This window comes from Aotus nancymaae, unplaced genomic scaffold (assembly GCF_030222135.1).
Source record: "Aotus nancymaae isolate 86718 unplaced genomic scaffold, 86718_ANA_hifiasm-v0.15.2.pri h1tg000097l, whole genome shotgun sequence".
In the NCBI taxonomy this organism is placed as follows: Eukaryota; Metazoa; Chordata; class Mammalia; order Primates; family Aotidae; genus Aotus; species Aotus nancymaae.
The window spans coordinates 1,562,330-1,583,133 of record NW_026988512.1 but is presented as its reverse complement, the minus strand read 5'-3'; the positions used below and the strand labels follow the sequence as shown (position 1 = coordinate 1,583,133).

The window sequence follows — 20,804 nt, the reverse complement described above, 5'->3', positions numbered from 1 at the left end:
AGTTTAAGACCAGCCTGGGAAATATAGCGAGAAAGAAAAAAATAATAAAAGACTTATTGGTTTGAGTCACTACCTCTGGGATAAATAAATTGGCTATGTTTGAAAAAAATTTTAGAGACCTTGCATCCTAAACAACTGTCTTACTGATACTATGGGATAATCCAACAGAAAAGAAGACATAATGAGTTTAATGATTAGCCTTAGGGACCCGTTTAGCAAGATTAAAAGCAGAAAGCAACTTTAGAACCAAGTTAAGTTTCTTTAAATTGACCTAAATTTCTCTTCTCTGCTCTCTTATATCCACAACTCCCTGGTCCTGATCTTCTGGAAGATCTTTGGAGCTCTGGGCCCCTGATTTAAAACTTCCCTCCTCCAAATCCCACTCCATTTTGTCAGTAAATTCCTTTAGCTCCGGAGGGAAGCATTTGCAGGAAATGGGTTTGAATTGAACCCTGATGTTGGGGTACCCATTAGTTATTAACCCTTTCCCTCCCATGGATAACTATTGCTTTCCTATATTCTCTTTTTTTTCTTCCCCAAGAACTTTGACTTTCTGACCAGCGGGGACACATGGGTGATTGGGCCTGTGTGTGCAGGTGGCCAGCCAAAAGGTTGGAAACCTCCAAGAATGTGTCCGGACAGAAACATGGGTGCAGCCCATTGCCAGCTGGCATGCCAGCTGTTGCCAGCCCTTGAGGGTGTTGTCTCGGGCTTTCTCTCCATGGCTGTCTTTGGGAGTGGCCCTGGATTGTGAAGGGGCCGCATCTTTTTTATCCGTCTTTGGAGACGCCTCATGCTCCATGCGTCAGCGGTGAAAAGCATGTTTGTTTTAGTCTTGAGTCACCTGCTAGGTATGTCTTCCGTTTAGAACTTTGCTTTATACAGTGCATGATAGGGACTTTTTCCTTTAGCCCTTCCCTCCTGAGCTAAAGCAGAGCTGTGTACTCAGAAAGAAAACAGTTAATTAAAGTCTTTCCAATAGCTCTAAATCTAGAACAGAGGAATATTTTGATTTTCATCCTAGTTGGAAATCTGCTTACTGTTATAAAGGAGCAAACCGAAGATAATTCATTTGGATGGACGGGTTAGCACCGTGACATTCAGGCTGCAACCCAGTTCTTAAGGGAGTTAAAAACAACTCTCCTTGTCTTACACACTGAGGCGTTATCACAGCAGGATGTCCCACTGGAAAGAATCCAAAGCCCACCTAGCCTTCTCACCAGTTCCCAAACTCACCTGTTCGTCTCAAGATGCTTGCAGAAACTTCAACAAATCAGAACATTGGAAACAAAACTGTCTTGCATTTAAGAAAAAGAAGGCGAATTTTAAATAGTAATTATCCTAGACTTCTGGTAATAGGCAAATGTGCCCCCCAAAACTCCTTCCTGTTGAAAACTTGAATTCTTTCTCTGTGCTTTTGAGATGGACATTTTCTAACCTGTCTTATCTAAGAACCATCCTTTTTGAAGTGCCAACTTCAGGGAAATGATTCTCAGGTTTAAAAAAAAAAAGAAAAGAAACTATTTGGAAACTCGTAGATGCAAAGTCTTGAGTACAAACTATGAGTCACCTGAACAGGGAACCTTCACTGGTCCCATTTGCCAGATCCAGCTATTCCCTTTTTAGTGAGTCTTTTGAATTATTGTATCTGGCACATGGTTAAAATTCAGTAAGATCTGTTTCTGTCTATATGTTTATGTATGTCTATATATGTACATATGTCATGTAATGTGATATTTTCTATCTCTGGATGAGGTCTATTTAATTGGCTTAAAGAAAAATGTGCTTATAAAATTATTCTCTTGGAAAAAAAGAAACTAACCAAAATGCTTTTCAATTTCATGTAACTGATAAAATTTGGCAAATAAGAATATTATTGACCAGACATAGTAGCTCATGCCTGTAATCCCAGCACTTTGGGAGGCTGAGGTGGGAGGATTGCTAGAGGTCAGGAGGGCAAGACCAGCCTGGGCAACATAGCAAGACCCCTGTTTCTACAAAAAATTAAAAAATAAAACATTAGCTGGATGTGCTGATGCATGCCTATAGTCTCAGCTACTTGGGAGGCTGAGGTGGGAGGATCCCTTGAGCCCAGGAGTTCGAGGCTGCGGGTGAGCTATGATTGCACCACTGCACTCCAGCCTGGGTGACAGAGCAAGACCTTATCTCTAAAAAAAAAAAAAAATTTATTTGTTTAATTAAAACAGGCATGTCTTCATAATTGTTAGCATTAAATATAATGCAAACAAATTTTATCTCTTAAATGTTTAAAATCATAAGACCATGGGTTCAACCTAAGAGCGACTGTGCAAGTAAAACTGCGATGTCCATCACTGTGTGTGTATCAAGCACAGCAGTAAAAATCCAATTATTTAGCTTTTTATGTTCTTGCTTTTGTGACTCTCGTAACATGCAGGTGCTGTGAAAATAGTTAACAGAAATAGCGTGAAATGATGCCTAGCTTTATCTAATGTCTTATTTAATTTTTATATGTCTGTTTAAAAAGGTTTCCCAATCTCTTTGGTAACGATACCCTTAGATATCTTCATTGAATGTCTAGTTTATTTCCAAATAAGATAAAATATTGAAACATTAACTGCTGAACATAAATTTAAGTTTATTTACTTTTGGCTTCTTAAATTTTGTAAGAAGACAAAATATATTTGGGTTTGTGTTAGTAAATATGTCCTGTTCCGCATTGAAAAAGTATTCTATGAGGAAGCATATATTTCTGGAAATGATGAAATATACAGTCATCAAATGTTATGTGCCAGTTCAAAATTGCTTGCTTCCTAGGTTTTCACTGGAAATTATGGTTACTAAGTCCTAAAATTCTAATATGTACTTAAAACTACTACAAATGATAAGAAAAACAATTCTGTATGGAAAGCATACAAGGAAAGTCAGTTGTTCTAAGATATGAGGATTTTGTTGTTGTTGTTGAGGGAAAATAAGTTTGTCTAGTTTAGAGGTTATTAAAAGGTTGTTTCGAAATGAAGGAAGGAAAGATGGGGAAAAACTGAATGGATATGAAGTTGGGAAGAAAGAGCAAGAGGGAATCTTATGTGGTCAAACTGACTAAAATGGAATACATTTATTATAATGGTTTTTAGAAATGAGCCTTAATATCAAAAGTACACCGATGCAAAACTAGAATTTAGTCTTCTGACAACAAAGGTATTTTGTAGTCTTAGTAAGAAATAGTGAAATATTTTTTTCCTCCTTTTGAGTGATCTACCTTAAACAAAAAAAGAGGATCCTGTGTTTTACCAAAATAATTTCCTGTGCTTCGTGTTTTCATTATTAGGTCTTTGATTACTTAAGAAAACTGAGTCTTCTCAGTATTCAAAGAGTTGAGGTTTTTTATGATTATGTAAGCTTTTAATATTTGCCTTTAAGATCTCATGCCACTTTGGTTTTACTGCATAATGACCTGTGATTCTGTTTAATCAAGCGTTTAAACCTTTCAGTATTGGCACTTTCTAAAATTAAATTCGAAGTTATATCCTTTTGACCTTGAAATAACTGGAATTCTTCATATGGGCCCCTGGAACTTTTCAAAAGAAAATTGTTCTCTCTTCTTGTAAAACATACCTATTAAGCTAATTAGGCTTATTTTATGTACATTTGCATGGAACGTATTGTCAAGTAGGAAACGATGTTTTACCTTTGAGTTATGTGGATATATACTACTGCATACAGTTCCTAGAAATCTGCTAAGTTCTGATGAATCAGTCATGATTCTGGTTATTATTTTAAGATGTTGTTTGCCATGGAAATAAAATGAATAATAAAAATAAATAGCAAAATAAATAAAAAATACAACAATAAAAATAATATAAATAAAAGGTTGCTTCTCAGGTGCATCATTATTAAAATGAACTGTTATCCAGTCTTTAACCATGGCCGTTTAAGTCTTTGTCATCCATTTATTGTTTTACTTTAATTCTCTAAAAGCTCCTTTAAGGAGATTCATAGAAAACACTCTGACAAATACTTTGGAATACAGGTTTCTGATAACTTTAAGATCATACCATCAGACTGCATAGTAATCTTCAGAACTCTAATAAGGAAACTGACAGATTCATGAAACTGTTAATAACATCAAGCAGAATAAGAACTAATCACATGCAACTGAATGAGCCCAGGAGGATACTTTTTAAATAAATTTTTGTTTGAAACATTGCTGGCTCTTTAAATATTTTCTTTTCCAGAGTTAAGAAAACTTTTTTAAAAAGCTGCTTATAGCTTACAGCAATTTGGTATAGTTTTGTGAACAAAAATGAAAACATTTACTTTTTCTCCTTATCTGATCCCTCCAGAATTCCAACACTATCTGTGAATTTTTTAAAAATGGCAATATAATTATTTGCATAAGTTTAATCAGAATCTGTTCTTGTAACAGGACACAATTGGAAACACTGATGATGTCACCAAGGCTTTGACTGGAATGTCACATTTTATAATGTGCCAGACAACTTTAAGTAACCAAGGTTGACTTTATGAGGTTAATGAAGCCCTTGGAAAAGCGAACAACTGATGTGGTACCTTGAGTGCATGATTCACATGGTTACGTTAAAGATGGGTAAGGAATGTCACTTGGCAGGCCGAGGAGCATCAGGATATTTTAGGGATTTTGAAAGGGGAGGAATTCACCCCAATCTACAGATATTACAGACAAAGTTTGATGGTGAGTCCTTCGCTTGGCTTCCTAGCCTAAATAGGGTTTTAAAAGTCCAATCTGAGATTCCTTATTAACAGTTCCAGCAAAACAAAACAGACTTAAAAGAGCTTATACGATCAATCACTATTCTTGCTGCACTGTTGTAAATACTCTGGCCAAGTTTAAAGAGACTACTATTCTTTTGCAAATATATTAGTCTTACTGTAATTATCTTTGGTAAAAGTCGGGGTGACTGTAGAGAGAAAATCCGTGTTTCGATAGAAACTATAATGTTCCTGTTGTTATATTCTGGCCTCTATGTTCTTTGAGATTTTTATCTACCTCTAAACTGGACCGGAACCTGAATCCCCTTAATATCTGGCTATGACTCTACAAGCTAATATTTCAGAATTTCTCCCACCTTTATGACTTGGAATCACTAAAAACAAAAACTGCCCTTTTCCAGAAGCCCTGCAAGCTGGAGCCAGATGACCTGATATGAACTTTGGAGACATCACCATAGTATCTTGTGTATGGATAACCTTCGTGCCTATTGCCCTGTGGGCCACTTAGATCACCAGAGACATGCAAACTGCAAAAGATGCTTCTAACCTACAATCTAGACATTTTCTCAACTGACTGCCCTCCAGATGCAGGAATTTGGCTTATTCTCTGCCCCAGTCATTAACTTACATTCTTCTTTAGTTGCCATAGAAATGCCTCTTTCCTGGGTTATTGGACATTCTACCAACTCAGTTTCTGGACTGTAAAACTTCTTGGGAAAGTTTCAGCCTTGTCTGGGACCCGTGAGGACCCGGGCCGCACAGCAGGAGGTGAGCAATGAGCGAGGAAGCCTTGCTGCCTGAGCTCCATCTGCCTCCTGTCAGAGCAGCGAGCGCATCAGATTCTCCTAAGAGTGTGAGCCCTATTGTGAACTGTGCATGAGAGGGATCTAGCTTGCACACTCCTTACGAAATCTAACTAATGTCTGATGATGTGAGCTGGAACAGTTTATCCTGAAACCATCCCCCTGCCTCTGGTCCATGGAAATGTTGTCTTCCACAAAACTGGTCCCTGGTGCCAAAAAGGTTGGGGACAGCTATTCTGTGGCATATTTCATGCTGGTTACTTGAAGAAACTACAGATGCAAGAGTAGCTGTAGGAAGCTGTCCTTCCGCAAAAGAAATCTTCATCTACTAAGGAAACCTACATTAATGAAAGCATCTTTATCAGGAAGATACTTATCTCGTAACTCTAGACAATATTTACTTTTTATTTGCATAGCACGACAGCCTTTGCTGACCATGCATTTCCACCCGTTGACCTTCCATGGCTGGCCACTGCCTCCTTCTGGAGGCCCCAGGCCCTTCTTCCTTTCTGCAGCTTAGGACACTATCAGCTTCAAACATCCCACTCTTCTTTGAGTCTCATATTTTGTGGGACTCCCATGTGTAAATACTATGTAATTATGTCTTTCTTCCCGTTCATCTGTATTATGTCAATTTAATTTGTAGCCCAGCCAAAGAACCTAGGACAGTGGAGAGAAGCCATTTTTGCTCTCCTGCAGACAAAATGAAGGCACGTGAAGATATTTGGGTTGGATGATAATAATGAAGTGATTTGGAACTCGTGGAACAACTATGCACGAAGTGGGTTACTTAATGAATTAGTATCAGCCCCAAGGGACAGCTTTAGTGATGCGCTGCTGGGCCCTGTCCCTGGCCGTGTACCGATTAACATTCCAGTTTACAGTTGCCTGCAGACACAGCAAGCAGCTGTATTTAACTCTCAGAGAGCTGGACCATTAAATGTATGCAGATGAGTGGAGGCTGTCATTGCTCTCTGTCTTGTGTTAGGACATATACAGGCATGTCATCGCCACCTCTGAAAGACCTTGAGAAATGTGGACAAATTAAAAGTATAGTCAGATAAATTCATAATCATAATAACAATAGCTGCATGTACTGAGCGCATACCACCTGTGGGCACTGTGCTGAGCGTTGCGCTGGCATGACCTCACGGCGTCCTCACAGCAGCCCTGTGTGGTGGACGCTTGTCAGTCCCACTGTGCTGTTGGACACCCCGAGGTTTGGGAGGTCCCCCAGGCCTGATGGCCTTGCCTGTGCTCTGGCCTCTGCAGCACAAAGACGGGTGGAGGGACTGTCCTGTGGCCTGGAGGGGGCAGGCTGAGCCTGGGAGGGCAGTGCCGTCCTCCATCCTCCATGTGGATGAAGGCTGAGGGGAAGGCGGTGGTTTATTGGGAATGGTGCTGATGGGCAGAAGCGGGACCAGAAGGTGGGAGTCGCGGGGTGACGGCAGCTCCCATGTGAGGAGGGACTTCCGAGTCTTCTGAAACTGCCTTTGCAGAATTCTAGGTAATGAGAAGCCGCTAACGTGACTGACTCCAGCTTGCTTTCATCTCGCAGGCTAACTTGTTTCTTGTTTTGTTTTTCGCTTATTCTGGCACGGAAGTCAAGGTAACTATGAGAGGAATTTATGGTAAACTTTGAGGCAAGGAAAACGGAAACCCCGCTCCCTTGCTCAGAGACTGAAGCCGCATTCATTCAACAAGGCTTGAATTATGGTAGGGGCTTGAGCTTTGCTAGCGGATAGGCGGAGTTAGACAATGAGCTGCCAGGCTCAGCTTGTTTTTCTATAAATTGTGTACTGCCCAGAGTCATGTAACCAAGGTAGGCAAGATTCATAACTTTTCCGACTGTCCCTAGAGATAACATCACTATGTGAAACCAAAAGAATGGGCCTTCGAGGTATTTGTTAGATTTAGCACTTCCGCAGACCAAGAGCCGCCACCTGGTCCTGAGACCCCACCGGGGAACAGAGGTACCTGCTGAAGATGGTTTTAGACACCTCTTTGATGTCATCCCTTGTTTCCATTTCCCAGCCCCTTGCCTGCCAAAGTACCCTTAAAACACGTGGCCTTTGAATTCCCGGGGAGACAGGTGTGAGAGTTTCTCTGAGCTCGTGAGGCCCTCCCTTTGGGCAGTGCCTGTTCTCAGCACATTTGGCTTTCTGGGCAGCGGACAAGGTGAACCCATCGGGCTGTTATGCTTGAGTGGTACATTGCTCTGGAAGGCCAAGTGGAGGTGACACAGCTCCCTGTCAGGGACGCCAGAAGAGGGGCTCCACCCTAGATGACTCAGAGGTGCTCTGCTCCCATGTGGCCCAATGGACCCACAGCCACTGCTTGCAGACAGTGGGTTTGCCAGCCACTAAAGCGCCTTTGCACGGCTTCAGGCCAGCTTCAGCAGAGGGGCCACCGATGGCTTCACCATGGAAACACGTTCATTCTGGGGAGTCAGATCCATGGCCCGAGGGGTGTGGGAAACAAGCTGGAGTGGCCATTGCCGGAGCTTTCCCTTTTCTGGGGGGAAATAAAAGATAGCCTCCAACCTTTATACCTCCTGACAGGAAACCGCAGACTCGCTGATTCTTCAGCTAATTTGTGCACATTCAGCATTTGTCAGTCTGAGGGACCTTCCTCCCCCAGCGCCACCTGGATTTAGGAAATGCCAGGCTGTGAATAATCAGGCAGACCTTGTCCAGAGCTGAGAGCAGAAATGGAATCTAAATGCCCTTCAGGCTGGAGAATGACCCTTCAGCAGATGTTTAACATTTTAAAATTTATAATCAGCAGATCAGGGCTAAAGATGGAATTTAGGGGATCCTGAAGCTAAATTCTCTTTCAGTCTCTCTCTTGCCCCCTCAACTGCCTGCATATAACACGCCCTCCACACATCTGTGGACCCCCGTGGCTCAGGTAACATGACATACTCCTTCACAAAGTAGGAGAGGCACAGCGTCTAAGGTTTAGTCAGAAGAATGGATTCCAGCCTCAGTCAGTAATCAGCTGTAGGATCATGGGCAGAGCAGTTCGATGTTCTGAGTTTCAATGCTTCCCCATTTTTATTTTTTTTTTGGAGATGGGGTCTCACTCTGTCACCCAGGTTGAAGTGTAGTGGCATAATCATAGCTCACTACAGCCTGATCTCCTGGGCTTAAGTGATCTTCCTGCCTCAGTCTTTTGAGTAGTTGGGGCTACAGGGATGCACCCCCATGCCTGACTAATTTTACAATTTTTTTGTAGAGGTGGGTGTTTTGCTATGTTGCCCAGGCCAGTCTTGAACTTCTGGGCTCAAGTGATCCTCCTACCTTGGCTCCCAAAGTAGCTGGGATGACAGGCGTGAGCCACCATGCCCAGCCCCAATTCCTCCGTTTGTAAAACAGAATAATGACAATTTTTAACGATAATTGAAACTCCAGGATGGTTTTGAGTATCACAGCGCGTGTTGACGCATTTGCTAATTGCTCTACGTTGTTTCTATAATGATTATAAGAGGAAACCTCCTGCTGGCTTGGAAGTTTTCACAGAGCTGCGTATTTGGTGTGGATGTCGTGTTTGTTTTACAGATCCTCAAAGGCTTGGGATAATTAGCTAAATAAATCTTGGCTAAGCCAGCATGTGTAAGGTGGTCATGCACTTAATTCAGTAATGTGTTCAAAAAGAACCGTAAGGCAAGAGATCAAAGTGGGGATGAAGAACAGCTCCCCAGTTAAGGAGAGTCGCCTGGGAGTGTGAGCCCTGGACAGACCACATTTGTGTGGTCACCTGGGCCTGGCCATCCACAGGCAAGACCAAGACTTACAGGGCAGTCATGCAGCTCGGTGACCAGTGGAGATGATAATCCTATAGCAAAAAGTTAAAAAATAATAATAACAAATACCCATTGCCAGCACGGTGCAGGAAAACACTCATTTTCTGGTTGGAAAATCTATGGTGCCCACTAAGGCCTCAGAAATGTTCATAAACTTTGACTTTAGCCAGTCTAGAAAATTATCTGTGAAAGATCTTAAGGAAATAGTCACATTCAAGAGCACAAAACCTTAATCGTAACATTGTTTAAATTAGCAAACATAATTAGGAAGCACCTATGTGCAGCAGTAGGGGGCGGGTTAAATGAAACAGCAAACATTCTCGTTTTTATTTTTATTTATTATTATTATTTTTTGAGACAGAGTCTCGCTCTGTCACCCAGGCTGGAATGCAGTGGGCGTGATATTGTCTCGCTGCAACCTCTGCCTCCCGGGTTCACTCAATTCTTCTGCCTCGGTCTCCCGGGTAGCTGGGATTACAGGCACCTGCCACCATGCCCGGCTGATTTTTGTATTTTTAATAGAGATGGGGTTTCACTATGTTGATCAGGCTGGTCTTGAACTCCTGACCTCAAGTGATCCATCCTCTTTGACCTCCCAAAGTGCTGGGATTACAGGCATGAGCCACCACGCCTTATTTATAATGGGTAAGTGGCCTGTCCCAGGTTCCATGGCCAAAGTAACAAAGACTCACCCAGGACTGAGACCATCTGACTCCAGTGCTTTTCTCTAGACAAGGAGCTGTCAGGAAAAGTTGCTCTGGAGTTGAAACAACCCCGTGGGAGCTTGGGTGGGATCAGAAGTTGCATGGTGGGTCTGCAGTGGTGGGCCAGAGCTGTCTGAGTTGGTGCAGCAGGTAGCCATGGGGTGCTACACTCGTAGAGGAGGTGGGGTGTCCCAGGCCCTGGCATGCTCTCCAGAGAAGACCCTTTCTGGGTCTGGCCTTAGAGCGGAGGGCTGCTGACCTTGGGGCTGGCCAGGCACGTTCTGCAGAAGGAATCCTTCTCTTCCTTTTCCTCTTTCATCATGATCTCCTCTACCTCCTCCTCCTCCCCATCTTCTTCTCTCCTTTCCTCCTTCTTTCCCCTTCTTCTCTCCCCCTTCCTCTCCTCTGTCTTTCCTCTTCCTCCTCTTGATAGAGAGAAACCCAGTCCTCCTTCCCACTCCCTTCTTCGGCTCCCCCTTATAGACGCTTAGAGAGAGGGAAGTTTTGGAGACATGATCTGGCTTTCTTCAGCTAGGGTCGTTTGAACACTAGTATTTTACTCTCAGATTTAAAAACAAGAGAGAAGTCAGTGCTCTAAGATTTCAAATATTATCTCAGGACCTCTTAGAGGGGATCAGAGGTTTCATGTGATACTGCCCGGCCTCATCAGCATCCTCTTCATCATGACACTGCCACCACCAGCACCACAAGATCCATCCAAGACACCACCCCTCTCAACACCATTTCCTGTCAATTCCCAGAGACGGTCCTGCTCGCAGATGCGAGTTGCAAAGTTGGGCTAGCTATTCACAGAAAGAAGGTGAAAGGGCCATGACAGGCAGGGCAGTACGGACTCTCTATTTTCCATGCTGGACTTGAAGGGAGTATAAATTAACATAAATAAACTACAAGTGACTCAAAGCCCCGTTAGAGTCTCATCTGCGAGGCAATATAGCGTCGTGGTTAAGGGAAACCACCTGAACGCGAGACTTGGATTGAAGTCTCCATTTCTCACCGGTCCTGTGACCTTGGTAAGTCCATTTCCTGCCTCGGTCATCTGATCAGTAACATGGGGTTATCACAGTGCCTGTCCCATCAGATTGCTGGAGTCATAAGTGAATAACATTGCAAAACTCTAGGCCGCATCTGCTTTCTTTACCCATTGCATACCTAGTACTATGGCTGGCACATGATAGGTGCTTGGCAAACATTACAGGAAAGGCAGATGAGTGAATAAATGAATGATGAACAAATGAATGAATGAGAACATAGTAAGTGCTTAATAAATGTGAATTATTAGCATGATTGTGAAGTATCTAATTCTTCCATCCCTCCTTTTATAAGGATAAGAAGTATAGTTTTATGGGTTTGTTTTTTCCTTTCTTTTTCTCACATCTATGAATGGTAAACTGTTAGCAGCAAGAGCGTGGTCCGATGCAGGCATAACCAGGGACTTCTGAGGACAGGAAGGGCCTGAGACATCTGTAAACTGGATGATCATCATGGGAAACCATCCACAGTGGAGTTTGTCACAATCTGCTCTCTTACAACGTTGTGTTGCTTTTTTCTTTCAAGACAGAGTCTAGCTCTGTTGCGGAGGCTGGAGTGCAGTGGCTCCATCATAGCTCACTGCAGCCTCGAACTTTCAGGCACAAGCGATTCTCCTGTCTCCTGAGTAGCTGGGATTACAGGCGCCATCACACCCAGGTAATTTTTGTATTTTTAGTAGAGACGGGGTTTCACCATGTTGCCCAGGCTGGTCTTGAACTCATGACCTCAAATGATCTTCCCTCCTCGGCCTCTGAAAGTGCTGGGATTACAGGCATGAATCACTGCACCTGGCCTGTGCTACTTTTATATTATCTTTTCCCTCCATTTTTTCCTTTATCTTGCTCCTTTTTATACACAATAGTGGAAAGAACAGGGGATGCATGAGCTCTGCTCTGCAAAGATCCTGGACAAATCGTGTTATCTCCCCGGGCTGCCATTTCATTCTCAAAATGAGGACACAGGTGCTGTCACTCTCTGAGTTCTTGTCCAGTCTATCATACTCTGGTTCTGTGATTTTTAAAAATAGCTTAACATCAAGGTATATTTGAGTGCCTGAGCTTGCAGTTTCAAAATGTAGTCTGGGGACCCAGGGAGTTCCCCAGAGACCATTTCAAGGGGTTCTAGGGTCAAAATTCTTCGTAATATGGCAACTTTCATTCTCCCTCTCTTGTAAGTATAAAGGATATGAAAAGCTCATTAGTATTCTTTGTGATTCCACACTGAATAACCAACCTTTAAGAAATTGCCACTTGTTGAGTTTTTATGTAGTATACAAGGATTTCACAGTTAACTGAAAAGGCTATTAAAATACTCCTCCTTCTTGCAGCTACACACGCAGGTGAAGCCAGATCTTCATAAACTTCAACCCACACAACATATTCCACCACGGTGATGTAGATGGCAATATGGGAACGTATCTGTTTTTTCTTAAGCCAGACTTTAAACAGATTTGCAAAAATGGAAAGCAGTGACCCTCTTTGCACTGATTTTTTTTTTTTTTTTTTGGAAAATAGAGTTATTTTTCAGGAAAATATGTTGCCTATGTTAATGTGAAATTGGTTCATTACGCTATGTTCAAATGAATTAATATATACATAGTTTTAGAAACTCTCAGTTTTAATTTCTGATAAAGTAAATATTGCTAGAGATAACTCACATTAAAAAAAAACTCTATGGGGCTGGGTGCAGTGGCTCATGCTTGTAATCTCAGCACCTGGGGAGGCTGAATCGGGAGGATTGCTTGAGTCCAGGAGTTCAAGACCAGTCTGGGCAATATAGTGAGATTCTGTCTCTACAAAAAATAAATTTAAAAAATTAGCTGGGCACAGTGGCACAAGCCTGCAGTCCCAGCTGCTTGGGAGGCTGAGATAAGAGGATTACTTGAGCTCAGGAGTTCAAGACCGTAGCGAGCCGAGATTGTGACAATGCGCCTCCTACCTGGGTGACAGAGCAAGAATCTGAGAGTGTGAGAGAGAGAGAGAGAAAGAAAGAAGAGAGAGAGAGAGAGCTTTATGAGAGAGAGAGGAGAGAGAGAGAAAGAGCTCTATGACACACACACACAGACACACACACACCACACAGAGAGAGAGAGAGCTCTATGAGACACACACACAGACACACACGCACACACACACACACACACACCCCACACCACACAGAGAGACAGAGAGAGAGCTCTATGGGGTCCTTAACTTGTTTACTGTAAAGGGGTCCTCAGATCAAAAAGGTCGAGTTCCATTCAACACTATTCTAAGTCTACCAGAATGACTGGGAGTTTGGTCTTGAAGTTTTTTTTTAACGAACTAAGCGTCTGTTGTGTAACCTCCTTAACTTTTTAGTTCCCCCACTCTTCATGCTGACTTTTTAAAATGAGTGAGGTCACTTTTCTGTTTTCATCGTGTTTTGCCTGAATGTAGGAATTTCGCAGCACTCTAAGCCAGTGCTGAGCAGACGGAGATGTGTAAGGTTTAAGCGAATGAGAGTCAAGTTTTCAGAGTCTGGAATATGTTCTAAAAGTATTGATCTCTTAAACTCGTAGCCTGAGCAAACATTTGACATTAAATAAAGTAAATCAGTAATCTCCCTCCCATAGTTACCCTCTCATTGAAAAAGACCAGGTTATTTTGCAGGCAATTCATGAGTCCCTCTCACAGACAAGGAGAGAAACCAGCCAACTCACTTCATGAGTTCAGTGTGGCATAACACTCAGACTGTAGACAGTATAGGAAAAGAAAATGGCAGGGCGATGTGGGGGTTTTTAAATATGTACACATTCTTTGATATACTTCCCTTTGAAAATTCCCCTGCCCTTGAGGGTGGGCTAGTTTAGTGATTTGCTTCTAGCAAATAGAATATGGCAGAAGTGATGATATGTGATGTCTAGACCAGACCATGAAAGCCTCGTGGCTTCCGCCTTCTCTCTTGGGTCACTCTGGGAGAAGCCAGCTGCAGTATAAGAGGCTGCTTGGCAGCCCTATGGGAGGTCCATGCAGTGAGGAGCTGAGAGTTTCTGCCAACAGCCACCTGAGGACCTTGGAAATGAATCGCCAGCCCCAGTCGGGCCTTCAGATGACTGTATCCCCAGCTGACATCTTGGTAGCAACTTCTTGAGAGACACTAAGCCAGAACCACCCAGATGAGCTGCCCCTGAATTCCCGACCCACAGAAACTGAAATACAAAACATATGTATTTTAAATCAGCAAAACTGGGGCTAATTTGTTATGCAGCAGTAGCAAATTAAAATAACCAATATAACTTATGAATATATAGGTGCAAAAATCCTGTAGAAAATTCCACAACTCTAATTCAGTGGTGCTATATTACAAGTAATTCATTATCACCACAAAGGGTTTAATCCAAAAATGGAAGGATAGTTTAGCATTAGAAAAATCTATTAATGCAATGTACCACCTTCACAAAAAGGAGAAAAACATTTTGGATTTCAACATTCATTCATGATTTAAAACTTTAATAACCTAAGACTAGAAGCTAACTTCCTTAACTAATAAAAAGATATCTACAAAAATCCTACCTAAACATTATACTCGATGGTAAAACTTTAAAAGCAGCTGCGTTTAAGTTAGCAACTAGATAAACAGACTATCACTGCTTCCATTTGACAATATACTGGATATCTACCCAAGGTAATAGAGCAAGAAAAGCAAAGAAAGGGCACAAAAACTGTAAAAGAAGAGAACAAAACGTCCTGATGCGTGAACAGTAACTGTCTACAGAGAACAATCCAAGAGAATCACGGTCAGTGTTTTTGAAGGCTAGTCAAGTGAAGCAGTGGGAATGGAGAAGGAACAAATAAATCTGTAGCTGACTGTGATCAATTAGCTGTAAACATCACTGCACGCGGACCAGCCAGGAGCAAACTATTAGACATCATGAAAGAGCTCAACCAGATTTCTGGCTACAGACTCAAGATACAAAAGTTCATGTATCTACAGACTGTAACAACCCAATAAAATATAATCAAACAAGAGGGTAAAGGACCAAGAGAAGCTCTGATGCTTTTTTTTCCCCCTCCCTCCCCTCTTTCTTTCTTTCTTTTTTTTTTTTTTTTTTGAGATAGGCTCTCATTCTCGTTACCCAGGCTGGAGTGCCGTCGTGTGATCATCACTCACTGTAGCCTCAACGACTTCCTGGGCTCAGGTGATGCTCCCACCTCAGCCTCCTGAGTAGCTGGGACTACAGACGTGAGCCACCATGCCCAGCTACTGTTTTCTATCTTTAGTAGAGATGCGGTTTTGTCATGTTGCCCAGGCTGATCTTGAACTCCTGGGCTCAACTGATCGGCCTCCCAGAGTGCTGGGATGACAGGCGTGGGCCACCGTGTCCGGCCGCTTGGATGCTTTTCTAGAGGAATAAAGCAAGGAGACTTTCTCACCAATATGAAGACTTATTACAAACTATATTAAAACTTACTATAAAATGTATTATTAGTTGTAGTAGCAATGAGGACAGTACGGCATTGGTACTGAGATAGACTTAGAGGCCAGTGGTTCATAGGAGAGAGTCCCCTCTCCAACAGACTCATGCACATGTAGACTTAACATGCGATGAACATGACACTGCAGTTTCGTGGGAGAGGATGGGCTATTCAATAACTGGTGCAGGGATATTTCATCATCCACATGGTAAAAATCAGAACTCGACTCACGTCATACACAAAATAAGTCAAGTGGATTTAAAGATCTAAATATGACAAGTAAAACGATAGGCTGGGTGTGGTGGCTCACGCCTGTAATCCCAGCACTTTGGGAGGCCTAGGCAGGTGGATCACTTGAGATCAGGAGTTCGAAACCAGCCTGACCAACATGGTGAAATCCCATCTCTACTAAAAATGCAAAAATAAGCCAGGCATGGTGGCATGCGCCTGTAGTCCCAGCTACTCAGGAGGCTGAGGCAGGAGAATCACTTGAACCTAGGAGGTGGAGGTTGCAGTGAGCTGAGATGTCGCTGCACTCCAGCCTGGGCAACAGAGCAACACTCCATCTCAAAAAAAGAAAAAGAAAAGAAAAGAAAAACAATACAATAAATATAATACAGAAAAAATTGTATAAGCTCAGGGTAGAATTGTACTTCTTAAATAAGACAAAAGAAACACAAACCATGAATAAAATCATTGTATATCTGACACATGAGAATTGACATTGGTCCATCAAAAGATGCCATTTTCGAAAGTGGAAAGAAGCACACGCTGGTGGAAGATATGTTCAATGCACAAAACTGAAAAATGATTCGTATTCAGACTGCAGTGAACTCCTCCACCTCAATAAGAAAAAGACAAACAACATAACAGAAAAATGGGCAAAGGGCTTGAACGGTAATTTCACAGAAGAGGAAAAGTAAATGGTCCATAAACACGTGAAAATATGCTCAACCTCATTAGCAATCATGGAAATGCGAATAAAAAGCACCACGCCATACCAGTTTATACCAACCAGATTGACAAAACTGTTAAAGTCTGACACTACCAAATGGCGTTGAACTTGCAGGGCAACCACATAGGCCTGCCATTGACAGTGTAAATCGGAAGAGCCAGTTTCAAAAACAGGTCAGCGTTATCTAATAAGATTGAAGATATATGTATGACACAAGTCAGTAATTCTCCTGCTAGCATACACACTAGAAAGGTCTTGCATACGTGCACTGGGAAGCTTTTATAAGAATGTTCATAGCAATAACGTTTCAATAGGAAAAAGTTGAAAACAGCTCAAATTCCATTAGCAGTAAAATGGATAAATATTTGTGGTCGCAGCAACTCAGGAGGCTGAGGTGGGAGGATCGCTTGAGCCCAGGAGTTCAAGGCTGCAGTGAATCATGATGGGGTCACTGTACTCCAAGCCTGGGTGACAGAATGAGATCCCATCTTGAAAATAAATAAGTACTGTGTACTATTTGCCTACAATTGAATATAACACAGCAGTGAAAAGGAATAAATGACTCCTGGATGAATTTCAGGAACATCATGTTGCATCAAAAATGCAAACAGCAGAAGAATCCACACAGCATAATTCTATTTATTCAGTCAGAAAACATGGCAAAACTAAACAAGACTTTGTTTAAAGATACAACTGTAAGTGGCAAAATTATAGAGAGAAGCAAGGAGCTATAAACACAAAATTCAGATAATTACCTCTGTGGGGAGCAGGGCATGAGGTGAATGGAATTCCATGAAAACTTGGGGCATTGGAACCCAGAGCCTCTTTGTTAGCTGGGTCATGGGCACACAACACTACCGGTTTACTATCTTTCTTGACGCCTCCCAGATGGGTATAGATATAGATGGGGAACGTGTATTGGCTAACTGTGAACTGAATTAAAGTGTCAATCTAATGCAAAATGGTGCACATGGCCTCCAGACCCTAGATCCAAATGGCCTGGGTAGAAACCTGGTACCGCGTCTTCTTGAGTAGCTCTCTTAATCCCCCTGTGCCTCCGTTTCTTCACCAATGACTGGATCTGACAACAGTGAATTACAGAGTAATTATAAGCGTCATACCTATGACTTAATATTTTGTCAAGTGCTTAAAGCAGTGCCTGCTACCAGGAGAGCACTGTGTATATGTTTGTTAAACAAACGGTGGGGCTTGTGAAGGGCTCTGGGGAAGTGGAGGGGAGCACTGAATTTTCAAGGTGTTCTCATAATCCGGGAGCAAAACCTGAAAGGCCTGGCCCTGCACTTCCAGCGTGGGGACAGCTTTTGTGGCCCCCTTTCAAAGCCTGGGGGGAGACAAGATATTCTATGGCAGAGAACTTGGGGAGCCCTTGGAGCAGTCTGTTGATGAAGGGAGGGACAAATGTCACTCCGATTCATAGTCCATGACATGTCTGTCCTTAGCTCCTTGCCATGGGGGGAGCTGCTGCCGGGAGTGAGTTTGGGGGTCTCAAGCACATCGTCAACCGGCTCCCCGAAACCAAGCTGCGTGAGTAACCAGCTCAGCTCCCTTTCACCTGGGAGTTGGTTTGCCCCTGAGCATGCCTGGCCTTTCCCTCCACTTCGTGTATCCTCGGGAGAAGAGCCTTAGGTTCCCAGGGCGCGGGGTAGGGAGAGCTCGTTCTGGGGTTAAATTCTGAAGTCACCTGGTTCCCAGAGAGATCGTGCTGGCCCATCTCAGGCCCGCGGGACCGGAGAGGCACCGTGTTGCCACCGGAAGCATGGCACAGGGAATGAGCAGGATCCGATGCTTGGAATTAAACTCACTACTTACAGGGCATTTCCTACGTCAGGGGACACTCTGTGTTTGTAGGCTGGTGTTTTCAGAGTCTGGGAACTCCGAAGAGAAAAATATTGCTCCTCCTCTTCCCTGGATGGTGAAACGGCTTCTTGCTTTCATCACTCCTGCTGGTGACAACCACGGGTTCGTTCCAGAGGCCGTTACTGAGCCGTTGCTATGTTCGGAGTCTACTTCAGCCTCATTCTTGCCCCTGAGTGGGGTGCACGCCATGCTGCCCCCTCGTGAGCCTAGCCCAGTGTGTGTAGCAAGTGAGACCATCTGACCTGCAGTGAGGCTGTCTGAAGTCATGTCTAATGTGACCTTCTTCTTTTACATTTTTTAGCTTTCTGGCTCCCTAAAAAAAAAAAACAAAAAACAAACAAAAAAAAACATTGTTTTGAGTCCAAGAGCTTCAAAAGGCTCCTGCTTAGGGACTGTGCTGTGGTGGCCATGGCGGTTCCTTCTAGTCCACATGTGGCCCAGAACGCTGTCAGGCACTAGTCCCCGGGGAGATGGCCCAGCCCCCGTGGGGTGTGCTCCAGCCGATGTGGAAAACAGGGCTCATGAAGCTGATCTCGGTGGCATCTTTCCGCAGCAGCAGTGCCCTTATGACAGTTTGGCGCTGCAGGAAAGCTCTAAAGCCAGATGGCAGCCTTGTCAGGGGACCTGGACCAGCAGGAGGCCAAGCATCACGTGAGGAGGGCTGGAGAGACCCTTGTCAGGGAAGACTCCCCGCCCTAGAGAGGAAACCATGGAGAGAGCCAGCCCCCACCTAATGGCACCACCCCCAGGCCCCTAGCCCCGCAGCTCAGCTCCTCGGGGTCACCTGTTCTCTCTGCCACATACCAACTGCCATTCCAGGGCGCGGTGTTCTCACCGATAAAGCCACACTGGGCAGGTGAAACCTCATTCCATTGTTGGACGGGCAGATGTTGCAAAGGACGGCTTCCTAGGCCAGGTCTGCAGGAGCTTGGCCTGGAATGGCAGCCTGGCTCGCGGGCAGCCCCGACCTTCTGGCAGCCGCGGGACGGCCTGGGCCCCCCGCCCTCCTGGCCGCTGTTTGTGATGACTCACCTCTGGTTCCCAGGAACGTTGTTATTTTTGGCCCCGGTGTTATTAAGATTGTGCCCAGATTCCCTGCAAATCGGCCACTAACCAGCATGGACCCTAGTGAAAGGAGGCGGAAAACAGAGGGCCCAGGGCTGCGGGGCAGCGCGCTCCGCTCCGGGAGGCTCCCCGGGGCCCAGCACGGAGGACTCCTGGGCCCCACACCCGCAGCCCCGACGGGGCGTGCGCCCTGGCCCAGCTCTCCCCGGCTGCTCCCGACCCCGGGGCACCCAGGGGTCCGCGCCGGCCGACGGCTGGGGAGCGGGGCCGCCTGGGGTTGGGGGAGGAGGTGCTCGTGTAATCTGCTGTCCCCAGGCGGGCGCCGCCCCTCTGCCCGCCCGATAGCTCGCGCCTCTGGGGCCGATAAGGCCTTCGGGGGCCCGGCCCGCACGTCCCAGGCCCAGCAGAGGCTGCGGTGCGTCCGGCAGCCCCAGCCGCTCCTCCTCGAGCCCCGACGGCCCCTCGGCAGCCTCCTGCTGAGGGAACAGCATGCCCTGGCCGATGGGCTTCTGCAAAGTGAGTACCGGGCGGCTGCTGGGGCGGTGGGGTGGGGGTCCCGCGGGGGCTGTCGGGGCCACTCGGGCGGCGCCTGTGGGCAGCATGCGGGCACGGGCAGCTTTGCACCGCCCCCCACGCGCGCCCGGCCTTAGCATAGCGGCAGGTCCGCCCTGTAGCTGAAGGGAGCAGGTGGCCTCTGCCCTACAATCTGAAGCCAGTTCATATTTTTTACATCCAGAGATTTGCTGTCAAATTGAGTGCCAACTACCTGGGTCTCTGAATTATGTCCTGTCAGCAACAGCGCTGGGGAGGGATGGTTTCTGAGTTATGCTCCAAATCTATGGAGATCCCAGAAGCTTTCCTTTGAGTCTGCTAAACTGCGTTTCGTAGGTGTGTCCTTACAGGCTGCGGGGCGGGCTGTCACCGTCATTTGGAAGGGGACTTTGGCTTGTTTTCTCCAAGACCCCCGGAGGCCGGTGATCCTGTGATCACACCTGCTCGGTGTTTTGGATTTATGCTGTTAACTCATGGAGGGAAAGGCGGCTAAGAAGGAAGGGAAAGAGCCGCAGCGTGGCCCTGGGAGATAGGGTCTCACGGATGGATAGTTTTCAAGTGATAAAGGCGCCTTAGCGAGGCCGCCCCAGCCTTCTCGTTCTTGCTGTGTAGATAGGGTCTGTCCTATCTCTGCCTGGCAGCGCGGCCGGCCGGCGCCGTGTCTCAGTGTCCTGTGCTGCTTCTTAGTTTAGTGATGGGTTCAGAGCCCAGAGTGGGACATCAGGCCACACGCTGAGAGGATAATAAATGAAAGGGACTCTGGTTTGGTGGCCGGCAGAGCATCTCTTCTGCTTGTCTAAAAGTCGCTGGGTGCAGGGGAAGCAATAT

At 44.9% G+C, this 20,804-nt stretch overlaps 1 protein-coding gene and 1 long non-coding RNA gene across 3 annotated transcripts in view; one reads left to right on the top strand and one right to left on the bottom strand.

Moving 5' to 3' along the window:
• ANK1 (ankyrin 1) overlaps nt 1-20,804 on the top strand; it is a 244,079-nt gene that overhangs the window by 77,024 nt on the left and 146,251 nt on the right. The gene's annotated exons all lie outside the window — the stretch shown is intronic.
• On the bottom strand, nt 17,101-19,563 carry LOC105733544 (uncharacterized). The gene is made up of 3 exons (XR_001111299.3): nt 19,392-19,563; nt 18,312-18,672; nt 17,101-17,562 (listed from the first exon to the last, which is right to left on the bottom strand). It is a non-coding gene; the product is annotated as an uncharacterized LOC105733544 (long non-coding RNA).